The following is a 10000-nucleotide window of genomic DNA, read 5'->3' on the forward strand; positions in this document are numbered from 1 at the left end:
ATAGGCAGTCATTCCTGCCGGAATCATTATTTGATCTGTTCTTCTCTGTGCAAAGAAGTTCTTCATGTCTTTAGTGCAGTGAGTGCTGGCTGAATCCCAGACTAGCAGACCACTTTCATCACCTCACAAAGCAAGTGGCAGCATTACATCAACCCACTTCCTTATAACTGCTTGTGTGCACTAGACTTTTTGGTTTCAAGAATGTAAATGCCTGAAACATGTTCAGTCTTATCTTTCTTGCAATTACTAATGATTAGAGATGGGGGTTTTCTTTCCATCTAGACGAATTGCCAAAAAACAGGTAACACATGCACTTTCGTAACCAGTGGAGGGAATGTAGATTGATGAGGCACCCCTATGATTAATTGTTGTTTGAGATCCTTGGCCCATAAACACTGCAGTTTCATCCATAGCAATCACGTTGGAGAGTTGGTATTTAGAAAAGTCAATGCTATCAACAAAGGACTTGAATGCAAGTGCACGTTTAATAACTTCAGTATCTTCCAGCTTGAACAGTGTTGTTAATCTTCAGAGACAGTTCATATCATTGAAGGAAGCCATCCAGCCAATGTTGTGATGCTTTGAATTCTTCTGGGAATATTTCTAACTGTGATGTCATTGCAAGGGCAAATGCTTGAATATTAGCCCTGGGCAGAACCAAAGCCTTTGCTCTCCTGTTAGCAATCCATTCACAATTGATGTCTTCCAGCTCAGGAAATAATGGTTGCCGACCTGATCCATACTTGCACTTTTTAGCATTTCCCTCGTCCACCTGTTGACTGAGGTTATCATACTCTGTCTGCCATTTTTGGACCATTCAGAGATCCAACTTTTTCTCTTTGCAGAAAGCCATCAGATTCTTTTCCCAGGAGTCCTCCATGATTCCTTTCTTCTACTTGATGTAATAGCTCTTTCATTTTGCACTCATCTTGTCTGGGGGGGTTAATTGAACACTTACGAGACAGGAGTGGCAACAAAAATTATGACACTTAAGAAGACACAACCACAACCATTCGTTATCAAGTCCTCATGTTTTATGTGCGTTGTCTGTACTTAGTACACTTGCTAATGTGTATGGGCCAAGGATTTCAAACGTCAAGTGTGAGTGAGGATTAGGGTTACAGTAAGAATCATGGAGGACTCCCGGGGAAAGAATCTTATGACTTTCTGCAAAGAGAAGAAGTTGGGTGTCCGAATGGTCTGAAAATGGTGAGCAGAGTATGATAACCTCAGTCAACAGGTGTCAATAATATTATTTTATAATTCAACACGTCTGTTGTGTGTTGTTGATGATCTTAACTGGGGCTTATTTTTGTGGTAGAGCTTATATCATGACCACTATGGAAAACTATGCTAGGTCTTATTTATGGAGAAATATGGTACGAAACTGAACGTCACTATAGTGAACATTCATAATACCATATTTTCAGTATGAGACATTCTGTTTGCTGTTGTATCCTCCATCATAAAAATAAAATACAAACACGATCCCTCCCTACACCTTCACAAATCACACCAACAAACCCCCCCCCCACACCCTCACTAATCATAACTATTAACTCTGAGTTCATACTACAACAAACCTACCGTTACGTGCCCTACACTTTCATTGCAAACTTCCAAAGCCATACCCGTTGGAAACACACACACTACACATCTGCAAATATCACCACTTTCAAAACTGACACATACAAACTGTACCCTACCTACCCCAAACTACTCCTAAAACTTCCCAACAAATTAAAACATAAAACATTTCTATCCAAAACCCTTAATACTACACACCTACCTGAAGCTTCCACACATAACCACACATTAGCCGCCATATCTACATCCCAGAAACCACTACACCTTAAAGGGACAGCATAAAGTTCACAAAAGACCACACAAAAGACCACACCACACCTACTACACATTTGGCATTCTCAGATTTATTATTTTGCATTTTCGAACAACTGGATTTTTGTGATTGTCATCTCAAGATATGGAAATGCGGTATTTCAGTATTTCGAGATTTGAAAGTAGAGCCATATATGTTCATCGTGTTACCCTGCTGCAGTCATCACACTTGGGTTATCCTGTCGTCAGGCGGTCCCGCAGTCGGCCGGATTTCCAAAGTCTTGGTCCGATGTCGGTTGCTGTCGCCTCATTCCCTGATGTCAGTGTGCCAGGGGTACATATATTGCAACTGACGCCATTTTCTTCAGTCTTTCTTGCCGCGCGGTGCCCGAAGCAGAAGCAGTTCGCAAGTGCCGGTCGGTCGACTCCTGAGATTTTCGAATTCGAATTTCAGACCGAAGTGTTCTATAAAGCTAAGTACCCTGTTGGGGAAACTTTTCTTGCCTCAGACCAATGTCAGAAAAAGTTAACAATTGTATTTCTTGTGGGAAGCAAATACCTCATAAGGATTTTCATTCTTATTGCATACCCTGCCTAGGCCCTGACCACGACGTCATTTCTTGTCATTTTTGTGCTAGATTTAATAAACATACTATTAAAAGACGTTTTGATTTCGCACAACACTTTTTTGGCAGAAAATTTAACTATAACATGCCGTCAGAGATACCGACTACCGGCGTGCCCAAAAAATGCAGGGATAAAGACCGACAGCTCAGGCCTAAGCCCGATTCCGAGGCCTCAGTTGATCCGGTCTCCGGTCCTTCAGTTATCAGTGAGGCTCCGACGCAACCTCTGACTACCGCACTTGAGGAACCCGAGACCGCTATGGATATTTTGACGGAATGCACTAGGCCGATGCAGCCTTTTACTTCAGGCCCTACCGACGACTTACCTCCCAAGGATGTCGGTACTTCTGAAACACCATCGCCTTCTGAAGGCGTTTTCAGACTGGCGACTCTTACAGTCAAATCGTTTTCCAAATCGAAGACTCCTTCCAAATCGAAAAAGGCTTCACTTCAGTCTCCTGTTCAAGGCCCTATGCCTAAGAAACAGATGCTCAAGATGGCTGAAGATCTGATTTCTCTTATCAGGGGTTCTCAGCCTCCTCCTGACAAAAGGCCTAGACAGGAGGACGAATCAGCTTCCTCTGAACAACTGTCTATTTTTTCGGATTCCTCAATTAGTACCAAAAAGTGAGAACACTGTACAGACACAAAAAACCCTTCAGCTATAAGCAAATACATCAGTAAGGCATAGCAAAGATTTAGCCAGTAGATCAGAGGGGTTGGAGGGAGGGTAACCTGGACTGCAGCAGGGTGAACACTCGAACATCTACATTTATGGTAGGTACAAAACTGTACTATGTTCATCGTGTTACCCTGCTGCAGTCAACACACTTGGGTTGAGTCCCAAAGCTAAGGTAGGGTAGGTAGGCATTATAGAGGGTTAGAGGAGGCAATGAGGCCCTGCATAACTGCAGTGGCGAAACCAGCCCTGGACTTAGAATAAAGAGGTAAGTGATAATGTTTGGTGAAGGTGTGTACAGAACTCCAAATTGCAGCTTCTAAAATTTCCTTGGTAGGAACCCCCCTGAGAAAGGCAGTAGAGGTAGCTGTTGCTCTGGTAGAGTGGGATCTAATGGTAGGAGGAACTGGTTTCCCATGATGGGTATAGCAGAATCGTATGCAATGGCCTATCCATTTAGAAATGGTTTGCTTGGAAATGGCCCTCCCTTGAGAAGCTGTAGCATAGGAAACAAAGAGCTGGTCAGTTTTTCTGAAACCTTAGTTTTATCCAAGTAATATCGAAGCTGCCTGTGAATGTCCAAGGAATGTAGGAGTCTCTCACCTTTGTTCTGTGGATTGGGGAAGAAAGTGGGTAGATGGATGGTTTGATTTAAAGCTACACTGGAAACTACCTTAGGCATGAAGGAAGGATTAGTTCGTAGAGAAACTCTGTCTTGATGAAAAATGAGGAAAGGTTCCACTGCCATAAGTGCCTGTAATTCTGAAACTCTCCTAGCAGAAGTTATTGCCAGGAGCAGAGCAGTCTTCCAAGATAGGAACTGAAGGTCTGCAGAAAAAGCTGGTTCAAAGGGAGGAAATGTTAGTTTTTCCAGAACAAAGTTGAGGTCCCATGTTGGTGCAGGAGCTCTTCTAGGTGGTCTAATGTTTTTTGCCCCTCTGAGGAACTGCCTTAGGAGTGGGTTTGAAAATAAAGGTGGATTCATGTCGTAGTGAGCTGAAATAGCTGAAGCATGGATTTTAATTGAGGAGAAGGAAAGTCCTTTATGCAACATCTCAGCTAAATACTGCAGAATGTGAGGCATATGAGGCTGAGTTGTGTCTTGGCCTTTAGCTTGGTTCCAAGCCGAAAACCTTTTCCATTTGTCCGAGTAAGCCTTCCTGGTGCTTGGCCTCCTGGCTTCTAGAATTACATCCAGTACTGCTTGTGATAAAGGGGCTGGTTGGCTGCTTAATTGATTTGCCATGCAGCCAGGTTTAAGGTTTTGATCTGGCTGTGTAGAATCTGCTTGTCTTGCTGTGTGAGCAAATGAGGTATTTGAGGCAATATCCATGGTGGGCTGTGAGCCATATTCTTCAATAGCGGGTACCAGTGCTGGCTTGGCCAGTCTGGGGCTATGAGAATCATTCAAGGTTTCTCCTTTTTGACCTTCAAAAGTACCTTTGTGAGAAGAGGTAATGGAGGAAAGGCATATGTTGTCAGGTTTTTCCAACTGAAGGAGAGAGCATCCACTTTCCAAGCTTGATGGTGGAATGTTCTTGTACAATATTTTGCCAGCTGGTAGTTTTGAGGACTGGCAAACAGGTCTATATTTGGTTGGCCCCATCTTTGAGTTATCATTGCAAATATTTGTGGGTCTAGCTTCCACTCGTGGGGATCCTTGATGTTTCTGCTTAGGTCGTCTGCCAATGTGTTTTTCTGTCCTGGCAGGAAGTGAGCTTGTAACTGGACTTGGTAGGTCAGAGCTGTGTTCCATAAGATCATTGCTTGCCTGCAAAGAGGGTAGGAATGTGTGCCCCCTTGTTTGTTTATGTACCACATTACTGTGGTGTTGTCCGTCTTTATTGCCAGTTGTCCAGGCTGTAGTAGATCCTTGAAGGCTGTCAGAGCTTTCTGTACAGCTAGCATCTCTTTTTGGTTTATGTGCAGTTTTTTTTGTTCTGCAGTCCATAGGCCTTGAATGCATTGCCCTGCCATTGCCCCCCAGGCATAGTCTGACACATCTGTTGTGATAGTTTGTCTGGGTAGGGGCAAGGTGAAAGGCTGACCCTTGTTGAGGTGACATGCCTGTGCCCACCATAGAAATTCCTGTTGATGGCAGGGAATGAGAGATATCACTGTGTCCACGTTGTGGCTGTGTTGAGACCATACGCTTTTTAAGTACCATTGTAATTTCCTCATATGCAGTTTTGCAAATGGTATTATCAGAATGCAAAATGCCATGAAGCCCAAAGCCTGTAGAATTTTTCTTGCAGTTAATTGGGTCTTTATTGCCATTGTCTTGAAATATTGAGTCAGTTGTAATTGCTTGTCTGGTGTAAGATAAGCCTTCTGGGCCGTTGTGTTCAAGCTGGCACCCAGGAATGTCATTTTTTGTGAGGGTACTAGTTTTGACTTCTTTTCATTTACTGTGTACCCCAGACAATTTAGTAAATGCTTCACAAAAGCCAGATGTTGTATGAGAATGTCTTTTCTTTCTGCTTGGATGAGGCAGTCGTCCAGGTATGGATATATTTGAATTCCTCTTTGTCTGCAGTATGCAATTACTGGTGCCAGGCATTTTGTAAATACTTTGGGAGCAGTGGATAAGCCAAAGGGCAGTGCAGAGAATTGATAATGGGTCGAACCTGCAATGAAACGGAGGTATCTTCTGCAACTTTGTCTGATAGGGACATGCAGGTATGCCTCCTTGAGGTCCAACGTTACCAGCCATGCTTCCTTGCCCAACATGGGAAGTAGCTACTGTAGTGTTAGCATCTTGAATTTGGGAACTTGTAAGTAAGTGTTTAGTATTGAAAGGTCCAGAATTGGTCTCCAAGCATTTTCTTTCCTAGGTACTAGGAAGAGTCTTGAGTAAAATCCTTGGCCTTGCTCTTGAGTTGGTACCCTTTGAGTGGCTCTCATGGCCATGAGAGCTGTAATTTGTTTTTGAGCCTCTGCCCTTTGATTTTGTGGCAGGTTTGGCATTCCTCTTTTTATTGGCAAGGTGTGAAAGTGGAATCTGTATCCTCGTAAAATTATGTCTAGGACCCATTTGTCCTTTGTGACCATGTGCCAGTTGTCTACAAATAGTGCTAGTTTTCCCCCTAGGGGGGCTGACAAAAGAGCTTTGTTTGGCCAGCTGAGGTGCAAGTCATTGAGTTTGCTTTCTGGTGGTTTGAGACCTGTCTTCTCCCTTCTGGGTTGGAGTGGCCCATTGGCGAGGTTTATACTGAGCTTGTGATTGTCCTCTGCCCCTTGGGCACCTGTATTTACCCCCCTGAGGCCTGTCAGTGGCTGGAAAGGACCAATTTTTGGTCGGCCAGTTTCTGCTGAAGCGTGGGGGTTGTACCTGTAGGAAATCTTTGACTGTCTACATTGATTTTGCCTTATCTTCCATTTTCTTTTAAACGTCTCCTGCTTTAACACTAAAAAGAACATCCTGCTGCAAGGGAGCATCTAGTAATTTTGCTTTAACATGTTCAGGCAGACTTTGTTCCTTTAACCAGGCATGCCTACGTATAACTGATCCAGTGACAGCTGCTCTGCAAGAGGCCTCCAAAGAATCAAACCCACACTGTAAGGTATGTTTGCCCACCTGCTCGGTGGCGTGCAACAAATCCTGTACTTCTTTCAATTCAGTTTGTTGAGAAAGGGTTGTTATCTTTTGTTTTAACTGAGAGATCAGAAATTGCTGATACTTGAGTGTATGAAATTGACAGTTTAGAGCTCTCATGCTAAAGTGGCTGATGTGTAAACTTTTTTCCCCCATCTGTCTAGTGCTCTTGAATCCCTTTCAGAAGGTACTTGATTTTTAGCCATGGAAGCCTTAGCCCCCTTGGGACCCTGGGAGATAGTCTCTGGGTCAGCTACTGGGCTTTTGTAAAGAAATTTATGGGAATCAGGTACTCTGTAGTATCTGTCAGGCTTGGCCGGGGCAGGAGGCAGAGAGTCAGGTTTGAAACTGGATTCTAAATAGACATCATCCACAATGTCCAAAACAGGAGGGATGGCTAGAGGTCTGTGTTGGGGGAGTAAAAGAAACTCTCTGAGCCTTTTCTTGGAATCGGAGTAATCCTGACCTTCCCAGTGAAAATGTTCCCTCATAGTGTGTAAAGTTTCCCCAAAAGAGTAGTCTTCTGGAGGGGAAGCTGAGTTAATAGAGTCTTCAGCATCAGAATCTTCATAAGGAGAGAAGGAATAGTCTTAGTCTTCAGAGGAATCCGAAGAAATAGACAATTGTTCAGAGGAAGCTGATTTGTCCTCCTGTCCAGGCCTTTTGTCAGGAGGAGGCTGAGAACCCCTGATAAGAGAAATCAGATCTTCAGCCATCTTGAGCATCTGTTTCTTAGGCATAAGGCCTTGAACAAGAGACTGAAGTGAAGCCTTTTTCGATTTGGAAGGAGTCTTCGATTTGGAAAACAATTTGACTGTTAGAGTCATTGGTCTGAAAACACCTTCAGAAGGCGATGGTGTTTCAGAAGTACCGACATCCTTGGGAGGTAAGTTGTCGGTAGGGCCTGAAGTAAAAGGCTGCGTCGGCCTAGTACATTCCGTCAAAATATCCGTAGCGGTCTTGGGTTCCTCAAGTGCGGTAGTCAGAGGTTGCATCAGAGCCTCACTGATAACCGAAGGACCAGAGACCGGATCAACCGAGGCCTCGGAATCGGGCTTAGGCCTGGGCTGTCGGTCTTTATCCCTGCGTTTTTTGGGCACGCCGGTAGTCGGTAGCTCCAACGGCATGTTATAGTTAAATTTTCTGCCAAAAAAGTGTCGTGCGAAATCAAATCATCTTTTAATAGTACGTTTATTAAATCTAGCACAAAAACGACAAGAAGTGATGTCGTGGTCAGGGCCTAGGCAGGGTATGCAATAAGAATGAAAATCCTTATGAGGTATTTGCTTCCCACAAGAAATACAATTGTTAACTTTTTCTGACATCGGTCTGAGGCAAGAAAAATTTCCCCAATGGGGTACTTAGCTTTATAGAAGACTTTGGTCTGAAATTCGAATTTGAAAATCTCAGGAGTCGACCGACCGGCACTTGCGAACTGCTTCTGCTTCGGGCACCATGTGGCAAGAAAGACTGAAGAAAATGGCGTCAGTTGCAATATATGTTCCCCTGGCGCACTGACATCAGGGATGAGGCGACAACAACTGACGTCGGACCAAGGCTTTGGAAATCCAGCCGACTGTGGGACCGCCTGACGACAGGATAACCCAAGTGTGATGACTGCAGCAGGGTGAACACTCGAACATCTACATTTATAGTAGGTACAAAACTGTACTCTCTCTCTCTCTCTCTCTCTATATATATATATATATATATATATATATATATAAATAGATATATGTGTAGCTGGATATATATATATATATATATATATATATATATATATAGATATATATATATACATATATATATATATATATTTATTTATATATTTATATACATACTCATATAGATATATACTTACAGAAACACACATTATATAGGTATATACATACATATGTACATATACACACATACTCATACAGGTATATATCTATATATATATATATATATATATAGATATATATATATATATATATATATCTATATATATATATATATATGGATCTACCTGACTACATCGACACTTCACAACACCGACAACAACTTCACCAACACCATATAATCGACAGTTCACAAACACGACACCTCATACACTCGACACATCATAACAACAAACAAAACAAATCCCCTGTCCAAATCCAAACACACACAACACAAGCACACCATAATCCTCACAAACCAACACTAACCCTTACATACACAACTATCTACTACCCTAACCGAAACCCTAACCCTAAGGTCCATCACTATCGCACACTCACCTAACCCGCGCCCTAACACTAACTCACTTAACCCGCCCCTAACCCAAAAAATATCACTACTGCACCCTTACCTAACCCGCGCCCTAACCCTAACTCACTTATCCCACCCCTATCCCTACAGACCGCCAGCATCACACACTTACCTTACTCACACCCTAACGGCCATCACTACCGCATACTTACACATCCTTTCCCCATCTCAGTGTTCTCAGCGTTGGTGTTTTCCTCCGTCGGTCTTCTGACTTGTCGATCTTCTAAGTCATTGTCGGTGTTATGACGTGTCAATGTAGTCAGGTAGATCCATATATATATATATATATATATATATATATATATATATATATATATATATATATATAAATATATACACTTATTATGGTTTGTGCAAACAACATTCTGTCGGCAGCAATTAGAATATCGTACACAAAACATAAATGGATGGGATAGTCGAATACACTTATGTGAATGCTGTAGTGCATTCACAGAAGTGTATTAGACTATCTGCATGGAGATTGCGGTGCAGTGGGGATTGGAAATTAATCCATATACCCACTGTAGTGCGATCTCGGAGTTAGAATATATTAGTAGGGGGGGGTGTAGTGGGTTATGTGTTATTTAAGTTTAGAATTTTACAAGTTATTTATCAGAATCCTAAAGGTGGTGATTTACTGAATAGAACTGAGCTAATGGAATATAAATGGATTAATTTCTTTCGTGCAGACCATCACCCAGGACTTAAATCTACCACTAGTATTAAACCCTTTTTAAAAGAAAGACATGAATTCGTTTAAGTATTTTATCTAATGTATGCATTAGTTTATATCATATATATGTGTTTATATATATTATTGTATGTATTTAAATGGGTATATATTTAAGAGATAGAGCATTTTAATTCAGTTAACTATGCTAATTAATTATGTGAGCAGATTGGCTGAATTGTTTTTTTTAAAAATGGCATGTTTTGCTGATGATTTTATACATTGAGAAAGAGTTTTAC

This window comes from Protopterus annectens, chromosome 7.part0 (genome assembly GCF_019279795.1).
Source record: "Protopterus annectens isolate FY-2018-M chromosome 7.part0, PAN1.0, whole genome shotgun sequence".
Taxonomy (NCBI): Eukaryota; Metazoa; Chordata; order Ceratodontiformes; family Protopteridae; genus Protopterus; species Protopterus annectens.